At 43.0% G+C, this 26440-nt stretch overlaps 1 long non-coding RNA gene across 1 annotated transcript in view; it reads left to right on the top strand.

Moving 5' to 3' along the window:
• Positions 1 to 15970, top strand: part of LOC132391932 (uncharacterized) — a 67268-nt gene extending 51298 nt beyond the window's left edge. The window contains exon 3 of the long non-coding RNA XR_009511390.1: positions 15697 to 15970. This is a non-coding gene — a long non-coding RNA (uncharacterized LOC132391932). The remainder of the gene's footprint in view (positions 1 to 15696) is intronic.
• Positions 15971 to 26440: the final 10470 nt, after the last annotated feature.

The following is a 26440-nucleotide window of genomic DNA, read 5'->3' as shown; positions in this document are numbered from 1 at the left end:
CCTCCCACAGGCCCCTGTATAAAGGCGATCGAGGTCTGATCCTTTGCCTCATTCTCCAGGATGTAATATGATGGTCACTCACTGCTGGTTCCTTCTTCAGTCAATAAAAGCCGATATCTCGCCTTACGTCTCAGAGTGAGTTATTGATGGTGCATCACTATGCTTAGCCACGTAGCTCTGCTCTGACACCACTATGCTCTAACACAATGGTGGCAAGAAAACAAACTCTCCCTCAATGTTGCAAAAACAAAGGAGCTGATTGTGGATTACAGGAGGAATGGAGACAGGCTAACCCCTATTGACATCAATGGATCTGGGGTTGAGAGGGTAAACAGCTTTAAGTTCCTCAGCATCCATATCACTGAGAACCTCACATGGTCAGTACACACCAGCTGTGTGGTGAAAAAGGCACAACAGTGTGTCTTTCACCTCAGACAGTTGAGGAAGTTTGGTATGGGTGCCCAAATCCTACTAACTTTCTACAGAGGCATAAATGAGAGCATCCTGACTGGCTGCATCACTACCTGGTATGGGAATTGTGCCTCCCTTAATCACAGGGTTCTGCAGAGAGTGGTGCAGACAGCCCAGCGCATCTGTAGTTGTTAACTTCCCATGATTCAGGACATTTACAAAGACAGGTGTGGAAAAAGGGCACGAAGGATCACTGGGGACCCGAGTCACCCCAACCATCAGCTGCTACAATCCAGGAAATGGTACCACAGCATAAAAGCCAGGACCAACAGGCTCTCGGACAGTTTCTTCCACCAGGCCATTAGATTGATTAACTCACGCTGATTTGAGTGTATTCTATGTTACACTGACTGTTCTATTTATTATAAATAACTGTTATTGCACATTGCACATTTAGATAGAGATGTAACTTCCCATCCTTGTGTATGGGAAGGATGTAAGAAATAAAGACAATTCAATTCAGGCACATGTGTAGAGAGAGTAGAATGGTGGGCTAAGCACACACCCCTGTGGTGTGACGCATTACTGAGGGTTATGGGCGAACTGCTGGAAGGTGAGTTCAGTGCAGATGGGTGCTACTGGTTAGTGTTGGCACGGTGAATCGAGTGGCCTGTCTGACTTCATGACTCGGGGGTGAAGCACCCGGGAAGGGTTTAGTTATGTTAGGCTGCCGTCACAAGTGGCAGATGCGGGTTCAAAGTCTGGATAAGTACATGGATGAAAGGATTATGGAGGGCTATAGTCTGGGTGTGGGTTAATGGAAATAGGCAGAATAATGGGTTGGCATAGGCTAGATGGGCCAAAGGGTCTGTTTCTATGCTGTAGTGCTCTACAACTCTATTAAGGGTACAGCATAAACAGAAGAATTGGAATTGGTTTATTATTGTCACATACTGAGACCATAAGACATAGGAGCAGAATTCATCTATTCAGTCCATTGAGTCCACTTTTTATCAATGAAGATTTATTATCCCTCTCAACCACATTCTGCTGCCTTCTCCCCATAACCTTTGATGCCCTTACTAGTCAAACAACTATAAACTTCCACTTTAAATATACAAAATGACTTGGCCTCCACAGCCGTCAGTGGTAATGAAATCCACAGATTCACCACCCTCTGGCTAAACAAATTCCTCTTCATCTCTGATGTGAAAATCTGCAGATGCTGGAAGTCCAAGCTGCACACACAGAATGCTGGAGGAACTCAGCCGGCCAGGCAGCATCTATGGAAAAGAGTAAACAGCTGAGACCCTTCATCAGAGCTGGAAAAAAAGATGAGAAGTCAGAGCAAGAAGGTGGGAGGAGTAGAAGTACAAAGTGATAGGTGTTAGGGGAAACCGGGATGGAAGAGGGGTGAAGTTGATAGGTGAAAGAGATAAAGGGCTGGAGAAAGGAGAAACCGATAGAAGAGGGTAGAAGACCATGGAAAGGGGGAGGTGCACCAGAGGAAGGTGATGGGTAGGTAAGGTGAGAGAGGGAAATGGGAATGGTGAAGACGGGTGGGGGGGGGGCAATTTCCATGAGATCCCCTCATTCTTCTAAACTCCACTGAATACAGGCCCAGAGCCAACAAACATTCATCATGTATAAACCCTTTCATTCCTGGGATCGTTTCAAATTTGAACTATAGCACTCAAACATCAAGAGAAGTTACGTCCCTTATCTAAGAAGGAATGTACCAACATTGAAAAGGGTTCAAAGGAGGTTCATGAAAATAATTCCAGGATTGAAAGGGTTGACCTACAAGGAGCATCTGTTAGCTCTGGACCTGTACTCACTGGAATTCAGAAGAATCAGGGGTGACCTCATTGAAACCCATCAAATGTTGAAAGGGCTCGATAGAGTGGATGTTTCCTATGGTGGGAGAGTCTAGGACTAGAGGCACAGCCACAGAATAGAGGGACATTGCTTTAGAACAGAGATGAGAAGGATTTCCTTTAGCCAGAGAGTGGCGAATCTGTGGAAGTTGTTGCCACAGCTAGCTGTGGTGACCAAGTCATTTGCATATTTTTAAGGCACAGGTTGATAGATTCTTGATCAATCAGGGCATGAAGGGATACGAGGAGAAGGCAGGAGATTGGGGCTGGGTGGGAAAATATATCAGCCATGATGAAATGTTAGAGCAGATTTGATGGGCCAAATGGCCTGTATCTTATGATCTTTTGGTCTCAGTTGGTCAGTTACTTTCAGAGAGTCCACAAATATAGTTGATTAGGGTGGACATAGTGGAGATTATAGGTTTATGTTTAGCTTTATAATTGACACGTACTGCGATACAGAGAAAAGTTTATCTTGCATACTGTTTATACAGATCAGATAATTTTTATGATGCATTAAGGTAGAACAAGATAAATCAAAGTTCAAAGTACATTTATTGTGAAGGTGTGTATACAATATACAACCTTCGGATTTTTCTTCTTACAGGCAGCCACAAAACAACGAAAACAAAAGCCACAATAGATCCCGTTGAAAAAGAGACCGCCAAACATCCAATGTGCAGAAAGAGAAACAAATCTTCCAAACAATAAAAACAAGCAAATAACATTCAGAACCAACGTTCATGAAGATGAGTCCACAGCCATGAAGCCAGACAAAGCTAGTCCAGGGGCTCATTAGTTGCAGGCCACAGCCTCAGTTTGGCACAGAGATGAGTAAACCCCGGGGACCAGTGAGCTGAACATTGGCCTGTCCTTCACCACTGGCCCCAACGCTCTGACCTTTTCAATATGGCCGGGCTAGGTCAGTAACAAGTGCGGAATGACATGTAACAACTACAGAAAAAGTGCAGTGCAGATAGACAATAAGGTGCAAGGTCATACAGTAATTCTTTTTATAATGTAGTTGCCTATATTGTTGCCACAAATAAGGCCCAAATCCCCCATTTCCTGTAATCCCTGGGATACTGTCTTACTTTTTTAAAAAAAGAAGGGTGAGACAGTGAAGGTAATGGTGATTATTCTGAAATAATGAAATATTGATTTCGTCAACTACGGTTTGTTGGAATTTGGCAGCAGGGGTGCAGTGATATCACAGAATTCCTGATGCAGTCTGCACTGCCAGATTTTTATTTTTTTGTGTTTCTGGCATATATATTTTTATAAACCATGAGTGCGAAAGGTGGATTGGTGGGGAAGGAGGCAGATCTATCAATAGAGGAGCAGTTTGACACAAGCGCCTACAAGGTTACCAACAAGGAACAGTACTGTTCAAAAGCCTTAGGCACATAAATACATATAGCCAAGGTGTCTAAGATATTTGCACTGTATTGTATTTGTCAATGTTGAGCAGAGAGCGAGTTTATAAATCTGGCAGGAGTAAAGAATGTTGGGAATGGCGAGGGTGGAGTGCTGAGGGAGAGAGGTGGGGCAGGTGGCAGAGAAGGAGTTGCATGGGCAGGGTGACATAACCGTGTCATGAAGTTTGTTTTGTTTTGTGGCAATCCATAAAATTACTACAGTACTCTGCACAAAGTGTTAGGCACCCTGGGTATATACTGTATTTATTTGTTCCTAAGACTTTTGCACAGTACTGTAAAATTCTCCTTAATTTTGCTTGCCAAGGACAGTTCTAATATGAGGCAGCTCTTCTAATTTTTTTTTAAGTTCACTACTGTATCTTCAGTATTCCTCAAGAGACCATTTATATTCCTCAAGCATGACATCAACGCTGAACTGTTGTAACCCACAGCAGGAAAATCAAATTGGAAAATAACCCAGGGACTCTCGAGAGAATTCATGTTGTGGATAAATCACACAATCAAGAAATAATATTTTGCAGTGCTCCAGGGCAAGAGCAGAGGTGATCAACTAATTATCTCTTTCAATGTACATGACGAACTTCATGACTTCATCTGGAGCTGCGCAACTCTGGCATTTTCAGGGCAGCTTCATACAAGATTAAAGTGTGCACTGTGTATAGCAGGAATAACTTGTCTCAAGGTTCATAACAACTTAGGCAACCATGTATTAGTCATTGTTTCTCAGTGGGAAATGATAAAGGTGGAGCTGCTGGGGGTACCAATAATTCTTCGGGGAAAAATTCAACAAATGCTGTTGCTGTGACGTAGCACTGAAGGTGTTCTGGGAGGACAGTCAAATTGTTCTTCAAAAACAGGCTGTGCTCTAAGAATGTATAACACAAAACAAACAACATGGAACAAAGAACAGTACAAAACACACAAAAGGTGGCAGGAACTCAGCATCTATGGAAATGAATAAACAGTCAAACTTTTGGGCTGTAACACTTACTCAGGACTGGAAAGGAAGGGGGAAGATGCCAGAATAAAAAAACAGATGGGGAGGTAGTAGGGAGTAGAATCGTACAACTTGGTACTGGCCCATGATGTTCTGATGACCTTTCAAACCAACTCCAAGATCAATCTAACGAACCCTTCCCTCCCACATAGCTCTTGTTTTTTCTTTCAACCATGTGTCAATCTGAAATGCTCCTAATAGATCTGCCTCTACCACCAGTGTGTTTCATGCACTCAGCACTCTGTAAAGGAGAGAAAACCTGCAGGTGCTGGGAGTCAAAGCAACACACACTAAATGCTGGAGGAACTCAACAGGCCAGGCAGCACCTATAGAAAAATGTACAGTCGATGTTTCGGGCTGAAAACCTCTCTGTAAAGAACCTTCCTCTGACGTCCCTTGTTAAACATACAGTATGCCCCCTCAGTGACACAGTTAGTGGAGCTGTGCCTCACAACACCAGGGATCTGGGTTAAATCCTGACCTCAGGTGCTGTCTCTGTGGAGTTTGCACGTTCCCCCTGCTACTGCATGGAGAATGGGTGCTCCAGTTTGCTCCCTCATTCCAAAGACATGAGGCTTTAGAGTTAAGTTGGCCCTCATGTGTGGGTGAGTGGCAGAATCTTGCGGGAGGGGAAATTGAAAATAATACAGTAAAAATGAAATCATATGAAACTAATGCAGGAATTGTTGAATGACTAGTTGGTGGCCGGCATCAATTTGGTGGGATGAAGGGCTTGTTTCCATGCTGCATCTTTCCATGGCTCTCACCCATTTTGTAATCGAGCACCTCATAAGAGTCATTCAAACAATATCCTTTAAGTAAATGATCCGACAGTGTTATTCTAAAGAAGGGAATGGGTATCTCAGTCAATATTTAAAAATAAAAATACTTCATTGGTTAAAAAGCAGCTTGGATATCCTGATGTCACTGGCAGCATTATATTTTCTATTAGTATATCTATCCAAAATTCCTCATTGGACATCACCACAAACCATCGCTTCCAGAAGCAGCTCGAGTTGAAAACGCAGATATGAGATATATAGAATATAGAACATATAGAGCACTGGAACAGGCCCTTCAATGTTCAAAGTAAATTTATTATCAAAGGCATATATGTCACCATATACAAACCTGAGATTCACTTTCTTGCAGGCATACACAATAAATCCAAAATAGAATAATAACCATAACGGAATCAATGGAAGACCACAGCAACTTGGGCATTCAGCAGCAGTGTGCAAATACAAAAAAAAATAATAATAAGCAATAAATATTGAGAACATGAGATGAAGAGTCCTTGAAAGTGAGTCCATAGGTTGTAGGAACATTTCAATGATGGGGTAAGTGAAGCAGAATGAAGTTCAAGAGTGTGATGGTTGAGGGCCTACAATGCTATGCTGAACCAATTAAATTAGTAATCAAATGGCTAACTAAACTGATCTCTTCTGCCCACACAATCACCATATCCCTCCATTTTGTTCACTTTAATATGCCTATCTAAATGACTCTTAAAAGTCCCTAATGCTTCTGCCTCTCCCACCACTCCAGGCAGCACACCACTGTCTATGAAAAAAGTTGCCCCTCACTTCCCCTATGAAATTACCTCCCCCCCCCCCCGCTTCAAATGCATGCCCTCTGGTATTAGACATTTTAACCCTGGGGGGAAGATACTGTCTGTTCTATCTATGCTTGTCATAATCTTATAAACTTTGATCAGATCTCTAGACAGAGCTGGTAACTTTAATGCTTCCCAACAATTCCCGAAATTAATTGCCCAGTCACACAAAGTGCCTCACCATCAGGCCAATTATAGACACAATGAGAGAGCTCGGAACTAGAACCATCTGGGGGTAGCATGGTAGTGTAATGCTATTTCAGCACCTGCAAGCTGGGTTCAGTTCCACTGCTGTCTGTAAGGAGTTTGTATGTTTTCCTCGTTCCTTCATGGGCTTCCTCCCGTAACCTCCCACAATCCAAAGATTTTTTTTATTTAGAGACACAGTGCAGACTAGGCCCTTCCAGCCCTTTGAGCTGCAGCACCCTTACAACCTCTGACAATGCCAATTTAATCCTAACCAAACTACCCAGTATATCTTTGGACTGTGGGAGTAAACCAAACCATCCAGGGAAAACCCATGCATTTCACAGGGAAGATGTACAGAGACTCCTTACAGAGGGCACCAAACTCCAATGCCCTGAGCTGTAACAGTGCCACAGTGACCGCTATCCTACCATGGCGCCCAAAGGTGCCGTAGGTTAATTGGTCACATGGTTGTATTTGGGCGGCACAGTAGTTCTGAAGCAGTAGGGAACTGAAGAGGATGGCAGCAGTAATAAGGAACTCGATAGTTAGGGAGACAGATATGTGATTCGATAGATGCAAAAAAGAAACGTGAATGGTAGTTTGCCTCCCAGGTGCCAGTGTCTGCAAAGTTTCTGCACACATCCGCAATATCCTGAAAAGGAAGGGTGAGCAGCCAGAAGTCATGGTACATATTAGTACCTACGACATACGGAGCAGGTCCTAAAAAAGAATACAGGCAGTTAAGGAAGGAAGCCGAGAAGCAGGACCTCAAGGGTAGTAGTTTCAGGATTGCTGCCTGTGCCACGCTACAGTGAGGACAGGAATAGAATGAGATGGAGGATAAATGTGTGGCTGAAGAATTGAAACAGGAGGGCAAGGATTTAGGTTTCTAGATAATTGGGGCATCTTCTGGGGCAGGTGGGACCTGTACAAAAGGGACAGGTTGTATTTGAGTCCAAAGGGGACCAATATTCTTGCAGGCAGGCTTACTAGAGCTGTTGGGAGTGGTTAGAACTAATAATATAGCAGGGGAATGGGAACCAGTATGATAGAGCTGAGGATGAGCCAGCAGGTTTACAAGTAACATGGGTGTAACATGAATATAAGGAAGGACAAGCCAATGACTGGGTACAAATGCAGACAGAGCAAATTGTTAAATTGTACCACAGAGGCAAAATTCAAAAGGGCGAAGAATGCAGGACTGAAGGTGCTGTATTTGAATATGTGTAGCTTTCAGAATAAGGTGGATGAACTCGTGGCACAATTAGAGACTGGTTGGTATGACATTGTGGGCATCACTGATTCGTGGCTGAAAAAAGCACATAGCTGGGAGTTTAACATCAAAGGATATACTTTGTATTAAAAGGACAGGCAGGAAGGCATAGGTTGTGGTGTGGCTCTGTTGGTAAGAGATAGAATTACATCTTTAGAAAGAGGTGACAGAGGGTCTGAGAATGTTAAATCTTAGTGAGTGGAGTTAAGAAACTGTAATGATAAAAAAAAATCCATTATGGGAATTATATATAGGCCTCCAACTAGTAGCCAAGATGTGAGGCTAAGATTGCAGAGCGATCTGGAAAAGGCATGTAACAAGGGTAATGACACAATTGTAATGGGGGACTTCAATATGTAAGGGGATTGGGAAGTTAGGTTGTTGTCAGATCGCAAGAGAGGGAATTTCTTGAGTGCATACGAGATGGCTTTTTCAAGCAGCTTGTGCTTTAACCTATGAGGGGTAATTGATAAGTTTGTGACCTAATGTAGAAGGAGGCAATTTTAGAAAACCTAGCACATTTATTTTTCAACATAGTCCCCTCCTACATTTACACACTTAGTCCAGCAGTCACGGAGCACACGGATCTTGGACCTCCAGAAAGTGTCCACAGCAGGGGTGATCGAAAAGTTCGTGGCCGAAGGTAGAAGGAGATGAGTTATTAACTTCAAACTTTCTGCGTAATCACTGAAAGAGTTGAACTGCATGTGCGTGTAACGAGAGGTATTTAACGCATCTCGTTAAAAGTGAGTGGGAATTTGGATGATTGGGAAGCTTTTAAAATCCAGCAAAAGGCAAACAAGCCAACAACATAAAGCAAAATACCAAAAGCTTTTTTCAGATTTATAAAGAGTAAAAGGAAGCTGAAAGTTGATATTGGACCACTGGAAAATGATGCTGGTGAGGTAGTAGTGGGAGACAAGGAAATGGCAGATGAACTTAATGGGTACTTTGCATCTGTTTTCACTGTGGAAGACACTAGCAGTGTGCCAGAGATCTGTGAGTTTCAGGGAGATGGAGTGAGTGCCATTGCTATTACAAAGGCAAAGTGCTAGACCAACTCAAAGGTCTTAAGATGGATAAGTTACCTGGACCAGATGGACTACATCCTTGAGTCTTGAGAGAGGGTGCTGAAGAGATAATGGATGCATTGGTTGTGATCTTTCAAGAATCACTTAATTCTGGCATTGTCCCAGAGTACTGGAAAATTGCAAATGTCACTCCACTCTTTTAGAAGGGAGGAAGACAACGAAAGGAAATTATAAGCCAGTTAGCCTAACCTTGGTGGTTAGGAAAGTGTTGGAGTCTATTATTAAGGAAAAGGTTTGGGAGAACTTGGAGGCTAATGATAAAATAAATCAAAGTCAGCACAGTTTCTGTAAAGGAAAATCTTGCTGACAAATCTGTTAAAGTTCTTCGAGGAAGTAACAAGCAAGGTGGACAAAAGAGAGGCAGTGGATGTCATTTCCTTGTTTTTCAGAAGGCATTTGATGAGGTGCCACACATGAGGCTACTTAACAATATAAAATCCTATGACATTACGAGAAAGATACTGGCATGGATAGAGGAATGGCTGACAGGCAGGAGGCAGTGAATGAGAATAAAGGGGGCCTTTTCTGATTGGCTGCAAGTGACTGGTGGTGTTCCTCCGGGGCCAGTATGAAGACTGCGACTGTTCACATTGTTTGTCAATGATTTGGATAATGGAATTGATGGCTCTGTGGCAAAGTTTGTGGATGATACAAAGATAGGTGGAGGGGAGGTAGTGCTGCGGAAGCACTGTGATTGCAGCAGACAAATTGGAAGAATGGGCATAGAAGTGGCAGATGGAATACAGTGTTTGGAAATGTATGATAATACATTTTGGTAAAAGGAACAATAGTGTGGATTATTATCTAAATGGGGAAACGTTTCAAACATCAGAGGTGCAGAGAGTCTTAGGAGTCCTCGTGCAAGACTCCCAGAAGGTTAATCTACAGGTTGAGTCTGTAGTAAAGAGGGCAAATGCAATGTTGGCATTTATTTCTTGGGGAATAGAATATAAAATCAAGGAGATAATGCTGAGCCTTTATAAAACACTAGTTAGGCCGCACTCAGAGCATTGTCAACAGTTTTGGGCCTCATATCTCTGAAAGGATGTGTTGTCATTGGAGAGAGTCCAGAGGAGGTCCACGAGGATGATTTCAGGAATGGAAGAGTTAACATATAAGGAGCATTTGGCAGATTTGGGTAGGTATTCACTGGAATTTAGAAAAATGCATGAAGATCTCATTGAAACTGAAACTGACTGTTGAAGGACTAGATAAGTTATATGTGGAGAAGATGTTTCCTGTGCTGGGGGTATCCAGAACCAGAGGGCACAGCCTCAACATTGAGGGGCAGCCTTTTAGAACAGAGGTAAAGGGGATTTTTTTTAGCCAGAGATGGTGAATCCGTGGAATGTTCTGCCACAGACTGTGGTGGAGGCCAAGTCTATGAGTATGTTTAAGGTGGAAGTTGATCATTTCCTGATTGGTCAGGGCATCAGAGGATATGGAGAGAAGGTCATAGCTATGGAATGGGATCTGAGATCAGCTATGGTGGATTGGCAGAGCAAACTCAATGGGCTGAATGGCCTAATTCTGCTCCTATGTCATTTGGTCTTATGGGGCTGGATGGGCCTGTTACTGTGGTTTTCTCTAAATTCGAAAAAAATTAAATAACCTAGTTGACCCTAATCAATCGGGAACAAGTCACTCCTGATGGTCTTCAGCTGTGCAAATGGGATGTCACCCACAAGTCACCCCTTTTTTTTACAAATCTTGAGTACCCAGGCAATTTCCCAAACAATCCATTTAGGAAGGATTAGATTTTGAGGAGTGATCACAGCCTTACAACTAGCATTCAGGTTCAGCGACAACAAGCCCAATTATCTTTCACCTGCCACTTGTCATGAGACGAGTTAGTTATGGAAAGATAAAGCACAGAAGCAGGACCTTAAGAGAGTAAATTTAGAGAGAATGTTTCCTATGGTGAGGGGAGTCAAAGACCAGAGGACACAGCCTCAGAATAGAAGGACATCCGTTTAGCACAAAGAAGAGGAAGAATTTCATTACCCAGAGAATGATGAACCTGTTGAATTTGTTGCCACAAATGGCTAGGGAAGACAATTTATTGGGTATACTTAAGGCAGAGGTTGATGGATTTGATTAGTCAGGACTTGAAAGGATACATGGAGAAGGCAGGAGATTGGGGCAGAGATGGAAATGAATAAGCCATGATGAGATGGTGGAGCAGACTTGATGGGCCAAATGGCCTAATTCTACTACTGTACTCAGGAAGAAGATACGATGGAGGAGCAAACTACGGATGCTGGAAATCCAAAACAGAAACAGAAAATGCTTGAAGCTCACAACAAGGTCAAACCTTCAGGTTGCCTAGAGCCTCTTTTTATAGATCTTCCCCTTTGGGAAGGAAAAGACCAGGTGTATATTTGTTTTGTTCAAAACAGTAAGGCACAAGTATCACACTTACAGTTATTTTTAATAAGATACTCGTATAAAGTAGTTACTTCTTTGCAGGTGCAGTCATTTAAATATTGAGTACAGATGGAAACACTGTATTTTTCCAAAGATCTTTTGCATATCAATGTAGTACATTAGTTGTGCAGACGGCAGAACAATGTTTGGCAAAATTTCAGATGGTGATGAGGAGGCGTACAGGAGTGAGATAGATCAGCTGGTTGTCACAGCAACAACTTTGCACACAACTGCAGTAAGACCGAGGAATCAATTGTGGACTTCAGGAAGGGGAAGTCCTCATCGAAGGTCAGAAGTAGAAATGATGACTAATTTCAAGTTCCTGGGTGTCAACGTCTTGAGAATCTATCATGGGCCCAACATATTGATAGAATACAAAGAAGACATGATAGTAGGCATTTCAGTAGGAATTTGAGGAGAATTGGTATCTCATCAAAAACAGTTGCAGATTTCTACAGACATGCCAGGGAGAGCATTCTGACTGGTTGCCTCACTGTCTGGTCTGGAGGGACCACCGCCCATTTTCAGAAAAAGCTGCAGAAAGTTGTAAACTTAGCCAGGTCCATCATTGGCACTAGCCTCCCCAGCATCCAGCCCACCTCTGAAAGGCAATGCCTCAAAAAGACAGCCTCCAACATTAAGTACCCCCATCACCCAGGACAGACCCTCTTCTCATTGTTGCCATCAGGAAGGATGTACAGGCACCTGAAGAGACACACTCAATGTTTCAGGAACAGTTTCTTCCCCCCTTCTATCAGATTTCTAAATGGGCAATGAACCCATGAACACTGCTTGAGTATTTTTGCTCTCTACTTGAGCTACATTCTTAATTTAATTTAAATATATATTTCTTATTATAATTTATTGGGTTTTTTTGTAATGCACTGCACTGCTGCCACAAAACAACTTCAATGACAAACGCTGGTGATTTTAAACCTGATTCTACTCTGGGGCAAAACGAGGGCAGGAAGAAGGAACACTTTTGCACAGTACTGTATTTGTGGGGGCGTGGGATAGGTGGCAGAGACGGAGTGCAGAGGAGCATGGGATGGTGCAGGTGCTGCCACACCCAGCCCTGAGACACCAGGCAAAGGTCATTTGATTCCAAACAATTGGCTTATTGATCATTACAGAATGTCTCTCTGGTGTTTCCCGCTTCCTCCCCTCTCCCTTCCCCTTTTCCCAACCATGATTCCCCTCTCCCTGCCCGCTTCTCACTCTCAGTCCACAATAGAGACCCATTTCAGAATCAGGTTTATCATCACTCACATGTCATGAAATCTGTTTTTTTTGTGGCAGCAGCAGTAAAGTGCAAAACATAAAATTACTATAGCACAGTGCAAAAGTCTCAGGCACTCAAGCTGTATACAGACATCGAAGACTTTTGCACAGTAGTGTATACATATATATTTTTCTCTCTTTCTCTCTAATGATCTCTAATAATCTCTCACAATCTCTCATAAACTCTCTTTGACTATCTCTAACTTCTATCAGTCCATCCCTTTCTGTTCCTCTCATCTTTATGCATGTCTGTCATTCTCCTGTACACAAGCAGCAATCTTACCAACACCTTGTCTGCCAAGTCTTCTGCTGCAGTAGTGTGAAGGTTAAACAGTTCTGTGATTGTGGGCCCACAGCCTAATCTACACTCAGGCATTGAAATCAACCAGTAGGAGCAGAAAAGCTTGTATGTAGTACCTATAAAGCTGAACATTAAACTGTTTTTGATTATGCTGGGGTGATCTGTAGTTTTATTCCAGGTTGCCTACTGATTACTAATGACCCACAAAGTTATAGTTTTCTCAATTGTTCACTATGGAAGTCAACGAGTGAATGAATCTGCACTGTCAGGTCCTTAGGACGATTCCCTGCATGCGGAACAAGAACTATTATTTATTTATTTAGAGAGCACAGAACAGGTACTTCCAGCCCAACAAGCTACACTGCCCAGCAACACACCTATTTAACACTAACCTAATCATAGGATCATTTACAATGACAAAATAACCTGCCTATCCGGTGTGAGAGGAAAGCGGAGCACCCATGCTGTCACAGAAGGAACGCACAAACTCTCCCCAGGAGGTGCCAGAATTGAACTCTGAACTCTGGAATGCTCTGAGGTGCAATAGCGCTGCACTAAACATTGCACTACCGTGGGGTCCTAAAGAACTGGGGAACGCACACAGAACACTGGAGAAACCCAGCAGGTCAGGCAGCATCTATGGAGATGAATGAACATTGACGTTTCAGGCAAAGATCTTTCTAGAAATCCAGAATCAGGTTTAATATCACCAGTATAATTATATGTCATGAAATTTGTTGTTATAGAGCAGCAGTACATTGCAAAACATAATAATACAAAACTTGGAATTGTAAGAAGATAGTAAAAAAAAGTAAGAATAGTAAGAAAAACAGTAAAATTAGTAAAATAGTAACTTACTTACAGTAAGTATATACATTTTAGTAAGTTAAATTAAATAAGTAGTGCATAAAGTGGGGAAAAAGTAGTGAGTGAGGTAATGTTCATGGGTTCAATGTGCATTCAGAAATCTGATGGCAGAGAGAGGAAGAAGCTGTTCCTGAATCGTTGAGTGTGTGCCTTCAGGCTCCTGTACCTCCTTCCTGAAGGTAGCAATGAGACGAGGACATGTCCTGGGCGATTGGGGTCCTTAATGATGGATTTTGAGTATGTTACTTTGGATTTCCAGCATCTCCAGAATTTTGTGTGCTTACGAACTGAGGAATGTGTGTTCTGTGACATTGAAGTACACAGGGAAATAACATCAACCATCAAAGGTCATTGAAAGCCATTAATGTATAATTGTTGTCAAAATTCACAAGGAGTCACTGGGTCAGATCATGTATTTACACAATAAAACACCTACCACGTTTTATCGATCAATGCCTGAGGTAAAGCTGAGGGAGCGGATGGAAGGAGCCTGAGCATATCACCTTCAGCCCATTTCTGATTTCTCCATAGTAATGGATATGTTAATCGATCATTGTAAATTGTCCTGCAATTAGGCTAGTGTTAAATAACTGGGTTGCTGGGTGCCATTGTTTGTTAGTCCAGAAGGGCCTGTTCCACACTGTATCTCTGAATAAATTAAACATATCAACTTTAGCCATGAATTAACAATAATAATGTGAACAGTCAGAACTGTTGAGTATAATCAGGGAGAGTTATTGTGAAACAGCACCATGTGCTGATAGATTCACAGAGCACAGAAACCGGCCCTTCAGCCCAACTAACCAAGATGCCCATCCAAATCCTAATCCTGTTTGGCCCCTATCCCTCTAAATCAGGGGTTCCCAACCTTATTTTATGCTTAGCTGTCCATTAGCCCCGCATTGGGAACCCCTGTTTCAAACCTTTCCTGTCCAACTGTTTTTTAATGCTTTTTAATGTTGCCTTAACCACTTCCCCAGTCGTTCCATGTATAGATCAGCTGAAAAAAACTACCCCTCAAACATTGTACTTATTAAATATTTCCCTTTCAGCCTAGACATACGCCTTCATGAGCTTGATTCCACAACCATTGGGGCGGGAGGGAATCAATGTGCATTCAATCTGTCTATACTCGTTCATTATTTTATATACCTCTATGCAGTCTACTATGCTCCATGGTAAAAGGGCGCCACAGTAGCATAGCGGTTAGCGTAACGCTTTACAGTGCTGGCTGTAAATTGGGGTTCAAATCCTGTCACTAGTCTGTAAGCAGTTTTGTACATCCTCCCCGTGACCACATGGGTTTCCTCTGGGGACTTTTGTTTCCTCCCACATTCCACAGATGCTCGAGTTAGGTTAGGTACATTGTGGGTATGCTACATTGGTGCCAGAATCATGGCGGAAATTGTGAGCTGTCCGCAGCTCATCTTCAATGCACTCAAACACAAGGAGATCTGCAGATGCTGGAAATTCAAGCAACACGCACAAAATGCTGGTGGAACGCAGCAGGCCAGGCAGCATCTATAGGAAGAAGCACAGTCGACGTTCCTGGCCAAGACTCTTCGTCAGGACTAACTGAATGAAGAGATATTAAGAGATTTGAAAGTGGGATGGGGAGGGGGAGATCCGAAATGATAGGAGAAGACAGGGGTGGGGATTTGAAGCTAAGAGCTAGAGAAGTTGATTGGCAAAAGGGATACAGAGCTGGAGAAGGGAGAGTATCATGGGACGGGAGGCCTAGGGAGAAAGAAAGGGGGAGGGGAGCACCAGAGGGAGATGGAGAGCAGGTGTGAAAAGGAGTGATAAATAAATGTGACGTGTACAAGTGACAAATAAAGTCAATTTTTTATCATTAATCTTTATTTCTTCCTATAATTCAGTAGCTTGAGTCTACTGTAATCCTTATAAATCTCCTCTGTTCTCTTTAGAGTTCAATTGCATCTTTCCTACAGCAGGATGGCCAAAACTGAACAAGTACGAGTAGGAACCACAAGGAGGCATGCCAACTTGAGCCTGGAGTTTGAGGTCCGGTCATTGGCTAGTCTGGGAGTTGATATTAAAAATCGAAGACAGTAGGTTGATCAGAAGCCCAGAATTCAAAGCCCAGCTGCTAAAGCCTGGAGAATGGAAGCCCAGAGATCCTGTCCTGGATTTGGAGAACTGCCTTCATAGAAACATAGAAAACCTACAGCACAATACAGGCCCTTTGGCCCACAAAGGTATGTTGGACATGTCACTACCTTAGAAATTACTAGGCTTCCCTATAGCCCTCTATTTTTCTAAGCTCCATGTCCCTATCCAAAAGTCTCTTAAAAGACCCTATCGTATCCGCCTCCACCACCATTGCCGGCAGCCCATTCCACGCACTCACCACTCTCTGCACCCCCTGACATCTCCTCTGTACCTACTCCCAAGCACCTTAAACCTGTGTCCTCTTGTGGCAGCCATTTCAGCCCTGGGAAAAAGCCTCTGACTATCCACATGGTCAATGCCTCTCATCATCTCATACACCTCTATCAGGTCACCTCTCATCCTCCATTGCTCCAAGAAGAAAAGGCCAAGTTCACTCAACCTATTTTCATAAGGCATGCTCCCCAATCCAGGCAACATTTTTGTAAATCTCCTCTGCACCCTTTCTATGGTTTCCTCATCCTTCCTGTAGTGAGATGACCAGAACTGAGCACAGTACTCTAAGTGGGGTCTGACCAGGGTCCTATATAGCTGCAACATTACCTCTCAGCTCCAAAATTCAATTCCACGATTGATGAAGCCAATACACCATACGCCTTCTTAACCACAGAGTCAACCTGTGCAGCTGCTTTGAGCGTCCTATGGACTTGGACCCCAAGATCCCTCTGATCCTCCACATTGCCGAGAGTCTTATCATTAATACTATATTCTGCCTATATAAACTATATAATGTTTCATCATGAAACATTACCTCTTTATTCCTCTCCATAGATGCTGCCTGCCCTGCTGAGTTCCTCCAGCATTTGTATGTGTTACCCTGAATTTTCAGCATCTGCAGAATCTCTTGTTTTGAAAAAAGTAACAAGCCCTTTCTCAGTGTTCGTATTCTGAATTATCAGTGATTTTGAACTTTACAAGCGTGTCAGAAGGCAATTTTATAAAATTGCATAAGTATAAGAAAAAGTTTGGGCTACCTAATCTCAGTTCAGTTCTGCCCCCTCAAATGTATTACAATGAATAAATACCATCCCCAATTAGCTGGTGAACTAAATTACCATGTTTTCTGGGTTATTAATCTTGAACTCTGCTCTCATTGCCCAGCAACGCAGCTATTTCACCATATTGATTCAACAGTGCAGAGAGTGTAATGGTACCTGAATACCTTCCAGGTGGTGTGGAAGAGTCATTAACCTCTCCTGTGCCACCATAATGGCGTCACAGTCAATGCTCGAGCCTGTGGCAGTCCAGAATGATCTGGAACTGAGACTCAACTGAAAACATTTAAGAGGTGCAATGATAGCTTCAGGCCTAACGGGCACAATTATTTCCTCACGCAATTTAACATTAGAGGAGCCACAATTTGTAGATGCCCAAGTGAGGAAAAGCACAGAGACGCATAAAAAGGCACAGATTAGCTTAATGATTTAAGAATTATTGCCAGTGATCGTGTAGAATTATTTCTGGCAAGATCCTGGAACACCTTTGCAAAGAAGCAGAAAAATATTCCTGAAACGGTCACATTAGAAGCAGTGCATTTGGGACAAATATCAGGGTACGTCTATTTGGTAAATTTCCAAAGTGAATTTTGAGAGCAGACTGTGGTATCATCGCCTTATCCTGGTGGAGGGGCTTATAAGTTCCTGTAACTGCGCGAGAAATGCCATCCAGCGTTTATTTGCTGGTAGGGCCACCAATGGCAGTAAGGTCAACAGGGCGTTCCAAAGAGGGATCCAACCAAGACCTCAGTGGCAGAAGATGATGACACATCACAACAGCAGTGAAGGTGGAGGGAGGCTGCAGCAGTGAAGCGCCCCCAGTCATCTTGGATGCATGGCACTGGACCCTTATGTACTATGTGTCAAGGACTATGTGATGGCTGCTTGTGCACCAACACATTAACTAAAGTGATGCAGAACATTCTCCATTAAGGGAATAACCCCTTGGGAGAACTTTATACTCAATTTTATACTTTATATTGATTTTAAGTTCAAGTTCATTGTCCTGGACAGTCATATCCAGGTTATAACTGATATGGAAATTAGCTTCTTGCAGTAGCAGCACAATACAATACAAGATAACATACCGTCAGATACCTCCTCTTACTTACTCCTCAAACAAGACCCTGCTAAGGAACACCAGGCCATTGTCTCCCACACTACCACCAACCTTATTGACTCTGGGAATCTCCCATCCACTGCCACCAACCTCATAGTTGCCGCACCCCGCACTTCCCGTTTTTTCCTCCTACCCAAGATCCACAAACCCGCTTGTCCAGGTAGACCCATTGTTTCAGCTTACTCCTGCCCCACTGAACACATATCTACATACCTCGACTCTGTTTTGTCCCCCCTCCATTTCAGTCCCTTCCTACTTCCATCCATAACACTTCACATGCTCTGGATCTTTTCAGTGATTTCAGGTTCCCTGGTCCCCATCATCTTATTTGTACTATGGATGTCCAGTCCCTATACACCTCCATCCCCAAAAGGCTCAAAGCTCTCCATTTCTTTCTGGACTCCAGACCCAACCACTTCCCCTTCACTATCATTCTCCTCCATCTAGTGGAACGTCCTCACATTCAATAATTTCTCCTTTGGCTCCTAACAAAAAGTGTAGCCTTGGGCACTCGCAAGGGTCCCAGCTATGACTGTCTTTTTGTTGTCTACATGGAGGAGTCTATGTCCCAAGCTGATACTGTTGGCCGTCTCCCACTTTTCCTGCACTATATCAATGACCGCATTGTTGCTGCTCTCTGCACCCATGTGGAACTTGCCAACTTCATCCACTTTGCCTCCAACTTCCACCTGCCCTCAAACTTACCTGGTCCATTTCCAACGCCTCCCTCCCTTTTCTTGATCTCTGTCTCTATCTCTGGAGGCAGCTTTATATAAAGCCACGGACTCTCACAGCTACCTTGACTATACCTCTTCCCAACCTGTTACTTGTAAAAACACCTTCCCCTTCTTTCAGTTCATCTTACTCCACTGCATCTGCTCTCAGTATGAGGTTTTTCATTCTAGAACGAAGGTGATGTCCTCCTTTTTCAAATGTAACTCCCTTGTCCATTCATCCCTCCCGTCACTTACGCTTGCAAGTGGAAGAAGTGCTATGCCTATCCCTAATTTAGTCCCTCACTACCACTTAGGACCTCAAACAGTCCTACCTGGTGAGGCAGCCCTTCACCTGTAAGTCTTTTGGGGTCATATACCATGTCCAATGCTCCTGGTGAGGCCTCCTGTACATTAATAAGACCAGATGTAGATTGGGAGACTGCTTATCTGACTCTGACAGCTACCTCGACTATAGGAAGTAGGAGGCACAGAAGCTTGAAGGAAAACACTCAGCGATTTAGGAGCAGCTACTTCCCCTCTGCCATCTGGTTCCCAAATGGACATTGAATCGTTGGACACTACCTCACTTTTTTTAATATACAGTATTTCTGTTTTTGCACTGTTTAAAAATCTATTCAATATATGGATACTGTAATTGATTTACTTGTTCATTTGTTATTTTTAAATTTTTACTTATTTTTTCTCTCTGCTAGATTATGTATTGCATTGAACTGCTACTGCTAAGTTAACAAATTTCATGTCACATGTCGGTGATAATAAACCTGATTCATATACTGACTCTGATTCACCGAGCACCTACACTCTGTTGGCCAGAGAAAGTGGGATCTCCTAGTGTCCGTCCATTTTAATTCCACTTCCCATTCCTATTCTGATAAATCTATCCATGGCCTCCTCTACTGTTGTAATGAGGTCACATTCAGGTTGGAGGAACAGCACCTTATATTCCGTCTGGGTAGCCTCCAACCTGTGGCATGAACATTGATTTCTCGAACTTCCAGTAATGTCCTCCAGCTCTCTTCACCATTTCCCAACCCCTTTTCCCTCTCTCACCTTATCCCCTTGCCTACCATCACCTCCTTCTGGTGCTCCTGCCCCTTTTCTTTCTTCCATGGCCTTCTGTCCTCTCCTACTAGATTCCCCTTCTCCAGCCCTGTATCTCTTTCACCAATCAACTTCCCAGCTCTTTACTTCCCTTCTCCTCCCAGTTTCACCTATCACCTTGTGTTTTCCCTCCCCTCCTCCACCTTTTAACTCTACTTCTCTTCTGTTTTCTCCAGTCCTGCCGAAGGGCCTCAGCCCGAAATGTTGACTGTACTCTTGTCCATGGATGCTGCCTGGCCTGCTGACTTCCTTCAGCATTTTGTGTGTGTTGCTCTGGATTTCCAGCACTTGCAGATTTTCTCTTGTTTAAGATACAGAAACATAAATTTTAATGAACTTAAATTGTACATAACTTACATGACCAAATGAATACAATGGCCTCAGTGCAGTTTGAGAGAGAATAGAAGCAATATATTCCAAGTTGGTGTTAGGGCTTTTCAGTTCAATTCAAGAACCTGATGGCAGCTGGGAAGAACCACGTTTTAATCACTGGAAGCCTGGAAATGATTACTCCTGAGCACAAAGTATCAGGGAGAGGCCATTCAGCTCTTTGAACCAAATCCACAATCCAATTAGATCATTGCTCATCTATCTTGCAATTCTATTGAACTGATGCAGTTCCTTGTTAATCCATCAATCTTTCATGTTAAAAGAATCTGATCAATATCAGTTTTCATATCTTCTGTGGCTTTTCTGAGGAAGGGAATCAAGGATTCTCTGTATTCTATTATACAGTGAGAGGCAGGGCATTGAGGGGTGCAATAGCACAGAAGGATCTGGGAATACATATCTATTGTTTCTTGAAATTGCTGGCCCAGGTAGAAAGGGTTGTCAAGAAAGTTTTTGGTATATTGACCTTCACAAATCACACTATTGAGTTCAGAGGTTGGGATGTTTTGTTAATTTTGTATAAGATGCGTGTGAGGCCTACTTTGGAATATTGTCTGTTGTCTGTTGGAATATTGTCTGCAGTTCTGGTCACCCACCTACAGGAAAAATATTAGCAAGACTGAATGAGTGCAGAAAAAATTTCCAAGGATATTGCCAGACTTCAGGACCTGAGTTACAGAGAAAGGTTAAGTAGGTTAGGACTTTATTCCCTGGAGTGTAGAAGAATGAGGAGAGATTTGATAGTGGTGTACAAAATTACGAAGGGTATAGATATGGTAAATACAAGCAGGCTTTTTCCACTGAAGTTGGGAAAGAAAAGAACTAGTGGTCATTGGTTAAGGGTGAAAGGGGAAATATTTAAGGGAGCATAAGGAGGGAATTCTTCAGAGGCTGGTGAGAGTGTGGAGTGAGCTGCCAGCTGAAATGGTGGATTCTGGTTTCATATCAGCATTTCGGTACATGGATGGGAGGGCTATGGTCCCAGTGTAGGACAATGGGACCAGGCAGATTAATAGTTCAGAATGGATTTGATGGGCTGAAGGGCCTGTTTCTCTGCTGTAGTGTTCAATCACTTTATGGTTCTTGCTGGTCTGTACTTGTAAAGGTGATTTTGGACCGCATCCCTCAACTGCCCAGCTTCTTTTGTTCAGCCCTGGTGTAATTTTTCCCACCGACACACAAATGAGATCATACTTTCTTTTAGACCATAAGATTTAGGAGTGGAATCCCACTTGGCCCATCAGATCTGCTTAACCATATAATGATCACCTTTTCTAATCTGTGCTCCTGCCTTTTCCCTATGACCATTAATCTCCTTTACAGATCAAGAACCTATCAGTCTCTGCCTTAAGTACATTCAATGACTTAGCCTCCACAGCCCCCTATGGCAATTAATTCCACAGATTCACCAGCTTCTGGTTGAAGCAATTCCTTCTCATCTCAGTTTTAATAGATGGTTCCTTTATTTGAGGCTAGACACAGAAAGGTAAGTCCATCTGCTTCAAATATTTTAACCATCAAGCAAAGCCTTAGAGGCAGAGAGGGCATCAATTACGCATTTATACAAATCCCATATATACTTATCACATTCCCATTCACTCCCCTCACTTTCTACTCACTCGGAGGTATTAACAGGACTAATTAGCCTAGCCATCCGAATGTTTTTGGATTGTGGGAGAAAACCAGAACATCGAGAGGAGACCCACATGGTTGTAAACAGAACGCATAAGCTCAAAGTCAAGCTGAATTTATTGTCATATTAACAAGTCAGATGATGGCGCACTCCGCCAGAGGCAAGGTGATGCGGTGCCCAAGCTGGGGTTGGTACTGCCCCCTCCCCACCCCATTGTTCACTTGGCAGAAGGTAAGCTGTGGCCAGCTGATGAAGATATGAAGATGCAGAATATAGTATTAATGGTAAGACACTTGGCAGCGTGGAGGATCAGAGGGATCTTGGGGTCCGAGTCCACAGGACGCTCAAAATAGCTGCGCAGGTTGACTCTGTGGTTAAGAAGGCATATGGTGTATTGGCCTTCATCAAATGTGGAATTGAATTTTGGAGCCGAGAAGTAATGTTGCAGCTATATAGGACCCTGGTCAGACCCCACTTGGAGTACTGTGCTCAGTTCTGGTCGCCTCACTACAGGAAGGATAAGGAAACCATAGAAAGGATGCAGAGGAGATTTACAAGGATGTTGCCTGGATTGGGGAGCATGCCCTATGAAAACAGGTTGAGTGAACTCGGCCTTTTCTTCTTGGAGCAGCGGCGGATGAGAGGTGACCTGATAGAGGTGACCTGATAGACCTGATAGATGATGAGAGGCATTGATTGTGTGGATAGTCAGAGGCTTTTTCCCAGGGCTGAAGTGGCTGCCACAAGAGGGCACAGGTTTCAGGTGCTTGGGAGTAGGTCCACAGGAGATGTCAGGGGTAAGTTTTTATGCAGAGAGTGGTGAGTGCGTGGAATGGGCTGCCAGCAACGGTGGTGGAGGCGGATACAACAGGGGTCTTTTAGTAGACTTTTGGATAGGTACATGGAGCTTAGAAAAATAGAGGCCTATGGATAAGCGTAGTAATTTCTAAAGTAGGGACATGTTCAGCACAACTTTGTGGGCCGAAGGGCCTGTATTGTGCTGTAGGTTTTCTATGTTTCTATTTATTAAGTATCAAAGGATATGGGGGAAATAGTTAAATGTGAATGGTGCAGATCAACAATAATCGTGTTCACAACAGACAGGAAGGCTGTAAGGTCTATTCTGCATAATTTCCTTTCCCCTTACTTCTTCCACCTCACAACAAAAAAATAAGGAACCATTATTGTTTCATGGACAACAACAGACAGTACCAATGATTAAAGCAGAAACTCTTTGCATGTGGGAGAGAGAGATTCAGTAAAATTCTGAATCTTCAAAAGCAATCATGAGGTAACTTTGCTTTGATTGACTTCAATCTCCATGCCACCGGTTAACAACCCTGAATGCTTTCTGTGCACAGACATTTGAAGATTTAAAAGACCTCCAGTGGAGGCCATTTGATGCACTGTATAGTGGTGGGATTTTTTTAAAAAGACTTCCCTAATTACTCTCTGTTCTCACAGCTGTATGCCTTTTTGTTCCATTCTTTTGAAGTTCACTAGGGAAAGTGAATATTCGCTCAGTACTATCTCTGGTCTTGGTAAAGGGTGTTGAACTGACAACAGAGGTGTAAGTGCAAACACTGACACATCACTATCAATAGACATTGGCCTTATTTATAATATATTTGGAAACTTTGAGGTCTGTTGAACAGCATGCCTCTACTGCTTGTTACTCTGCTGGTGTCTAGGGCAACAATGAAGGCCCTCCATCTCTGGTGTTGTTCAGGGCTTCCTTCATCATGTCAGTAGCTCAGTTTTCACGACTAGCAGTTATGCAAGTCCCGGGTCGAGACTCAGGAATGCTGCCACATTCAGATGTAGAAGGATTCTTCATTGCTGTTTCTGTAACAATTTTTGTTTTCCCAGTCAGGGTTGTTAGCCCTGAGCTAAACAGCCAAATCTGGAGTACTGGTGGCCCACTTCTCTGTCCTCTACCCTTTGACCTGTTTGGCATGGGTGACCCTACCAAGACCCAAAGCAAAAATCCCTGACTCCAGCCAACAGACGTCTCTGGGTTATTGAGGCACTCAAATCTCCAAACCCGATGACCACCTTGTGGTCTTCTTGGAGGTGAATAGCATGTGCCACTCCTCAATTCAAGGTGATACTTATTTTTATTCTAAAAACATAAGTAATAGCTATGAAGGTAGTTTATATACCCCACCATATATGTTCTGCTATTAAATTATCATGGATGTCTTTGAAGTAGAACTTCAGTTTTCCTCTGTATCCTTGAGGTAGAAGTGACTGTCAAGGCCTCCATTGGTCAACATCATCCATTGATGTTGCATACTGGCTGTCTAGATATGCAAGCCTGGGCAGGACAATATAGAGAGCCTGGTAGGGTGTATTCTGGAGTGAGGGTATTTAACAGATATTAAATTCAACAGCAACTGTTCTTCAGACATGAACATGGATTGTAGATTAAATTTAAAATGCAGCCCTGAACAGTAGTTTTCCTGGAGATGAGGACACCAGTTGATTGAAAAACAGGCCAATTTGATTAATGCAACACACAAAATGCTGGTGGAACGCAGGCCAGGCAGCATCTACAGGGAGAAGCACTATGGACGTTTCGGGCCGAGACCCTTCATCAGGACTAACTGAAAGGAAAGATAGTAGGAGATTTGAAAGTAGGAGTGGGAGCATTTTGGGTGTCTGGAATGTGGGTACAAAAAAGGAGGTTTGTGAAAAATGTGTGTAATTCAAAGGAAACATTGTAACTATAGAATTGTCCTGCTGTTATCTTTGATCCTTAGCATTTAACGTTGAGTCAAAGAGGCCTCTTCCTTCAAGAGTGTCGCAATATGAAGCCTGCTGCCTGTTTTTGTTGAATAAAGCACTTCTGTATCCACTAACTTCAGTAACTTTGTTCGTATCACAACATTGCCCATGCAGCAAGCTTCCTCTTTCCACGCATCCGATGAAACCAAAGAAACAGCAGAAACCAATACAATTTGGCACCAGCAGTTTTTCAGGAGTTGCGAGGCAGCATTGAACTCCAGCTCCAGACTTTTCCCTCGGGATTTTCTCCAGAAGCCATCCCACGTGAGAGGGTATATCTTGTCAAAGGCCTTCTGAAAACCCAAATATCAACCGATTCTACTTTGTCTATCCTGTTTGTTATTTCATCAAACAATTCCAACAGTTTGTCAGGAGAAATCTTCCCTTGAGGAAATCATGGTGACTCTGGCCTATTTTATCATGTGCCTCCAAGTACCCTGAGACCTCATCCTTAATAATCAACTCCAACATCTTCGCAAGCAGTAAAGTCAGGTTAACTGGCCTATAATTTCCTTTCTTCTGCATCTCTCCCTTCTTTAAGTGGAATGACATTTGTAATTTTCCAGTCTTCTGGAACCATTCCAAAATCTAGTGATTCTTGAAAGATCATTACTAATACCTCCACTATCTCTTCAGCCATCTATTTCAGAACCCTGGAGTGTATACCACCTGGTTCAGGTAACATATCTACTTTCAGACCTCTCAGTTTCCCAAGAACCTTCTCCCTAGTAATGGTAATTCACACACGTCATGACCTCTGACACCTGGAACTTCCACCTGGTGTCTTCCACAGTGAAGACTGATGCAAAATACTGATTCCGTTTGTCTCCCATTTCCTTGTCCTCCATTACCACCTCTGCAGCACCATTTTCCAGTGGAACAATATCCACTCTTGCCTCTCTTTTACACTTTACGTATCTGAAGAAACTGCAGCTCCAATTCCTTAATATGTTGTCTCAGGATCTACAGCTCTGTGCACCTGGTGCAAATGTGTTTAGCTGGGAGACTGGAGGTCTTTTACAAGACAATCTACCTCACTCAAGCCTGATCTCGCCAAAGCCTGATGAGCCAAAGCCATTCTAAATACTGGCACACTCAGAAGAATGGCCACACTGCTTGCGCCTGTACTATTTTTAATGACCCTTTCTAATATGTGTATATACTGTATGTATTATATATACTATAATTATGTATTATATATTGTACTCTTCTCTGATGAATAGCAATGAGAAGAGGGCATGTTCCTCCAGCTTTTGGTGTGTGCTACTAAAACATTGAATGTGTTTTCTTCAGGCTCCTGTATCTCTTCTCTGATGAGCAACAATGCAAAAAGGGCAAGTCCTGGGTGACAAATGCCGTCTTTTTGAGATATCAATTTTTAATATGTCCTTGATGCTTGGGACATAAATACTGAGGTCGTGTTCATGGCTTCATAGACTGTTCAGAAATCTGATGTTCCTAAAATGCTGAGTGTGTGTCCTCAAGATTCTAAACCTGCACTTCTTTGTGTGGACGTTGCAGCAAGGTAAGGGTTAACATAATGTCCAGACAAGGATAAATTGCAGATAGAGTGCAGACAGCCCAGGCAAGAAAAGTCTTTGAAGAGCATAGCCTTTCTTTTGCACCAGCAACTGGAGCCATTTGGCTTATTGAGACAAGATGAGAATGTTATCAAAGGATGCAAGGTCCATACACACTAACTTAGGGACAATTACTTTC

Source organism: Hypanus sabinus, chromosome 3, assembly GCF_030144855.1.
Source record: "Hypanus sabinus isolate sHypSab1 chromosome 3, sHypSab1.hap1, whole genome shotgun sequence".
Lineage (NCBI taxonomy): Eukaryota > Metazoa > Chordata > Chondrichthyes > Myliobatiformes > Dasyatidae > Hypanus > Hypanus sabinus.
Note: the sequence above shows the minus strand (reverse complement) of the source record. Positions and strands in the feature narration are given on the sequence as shown.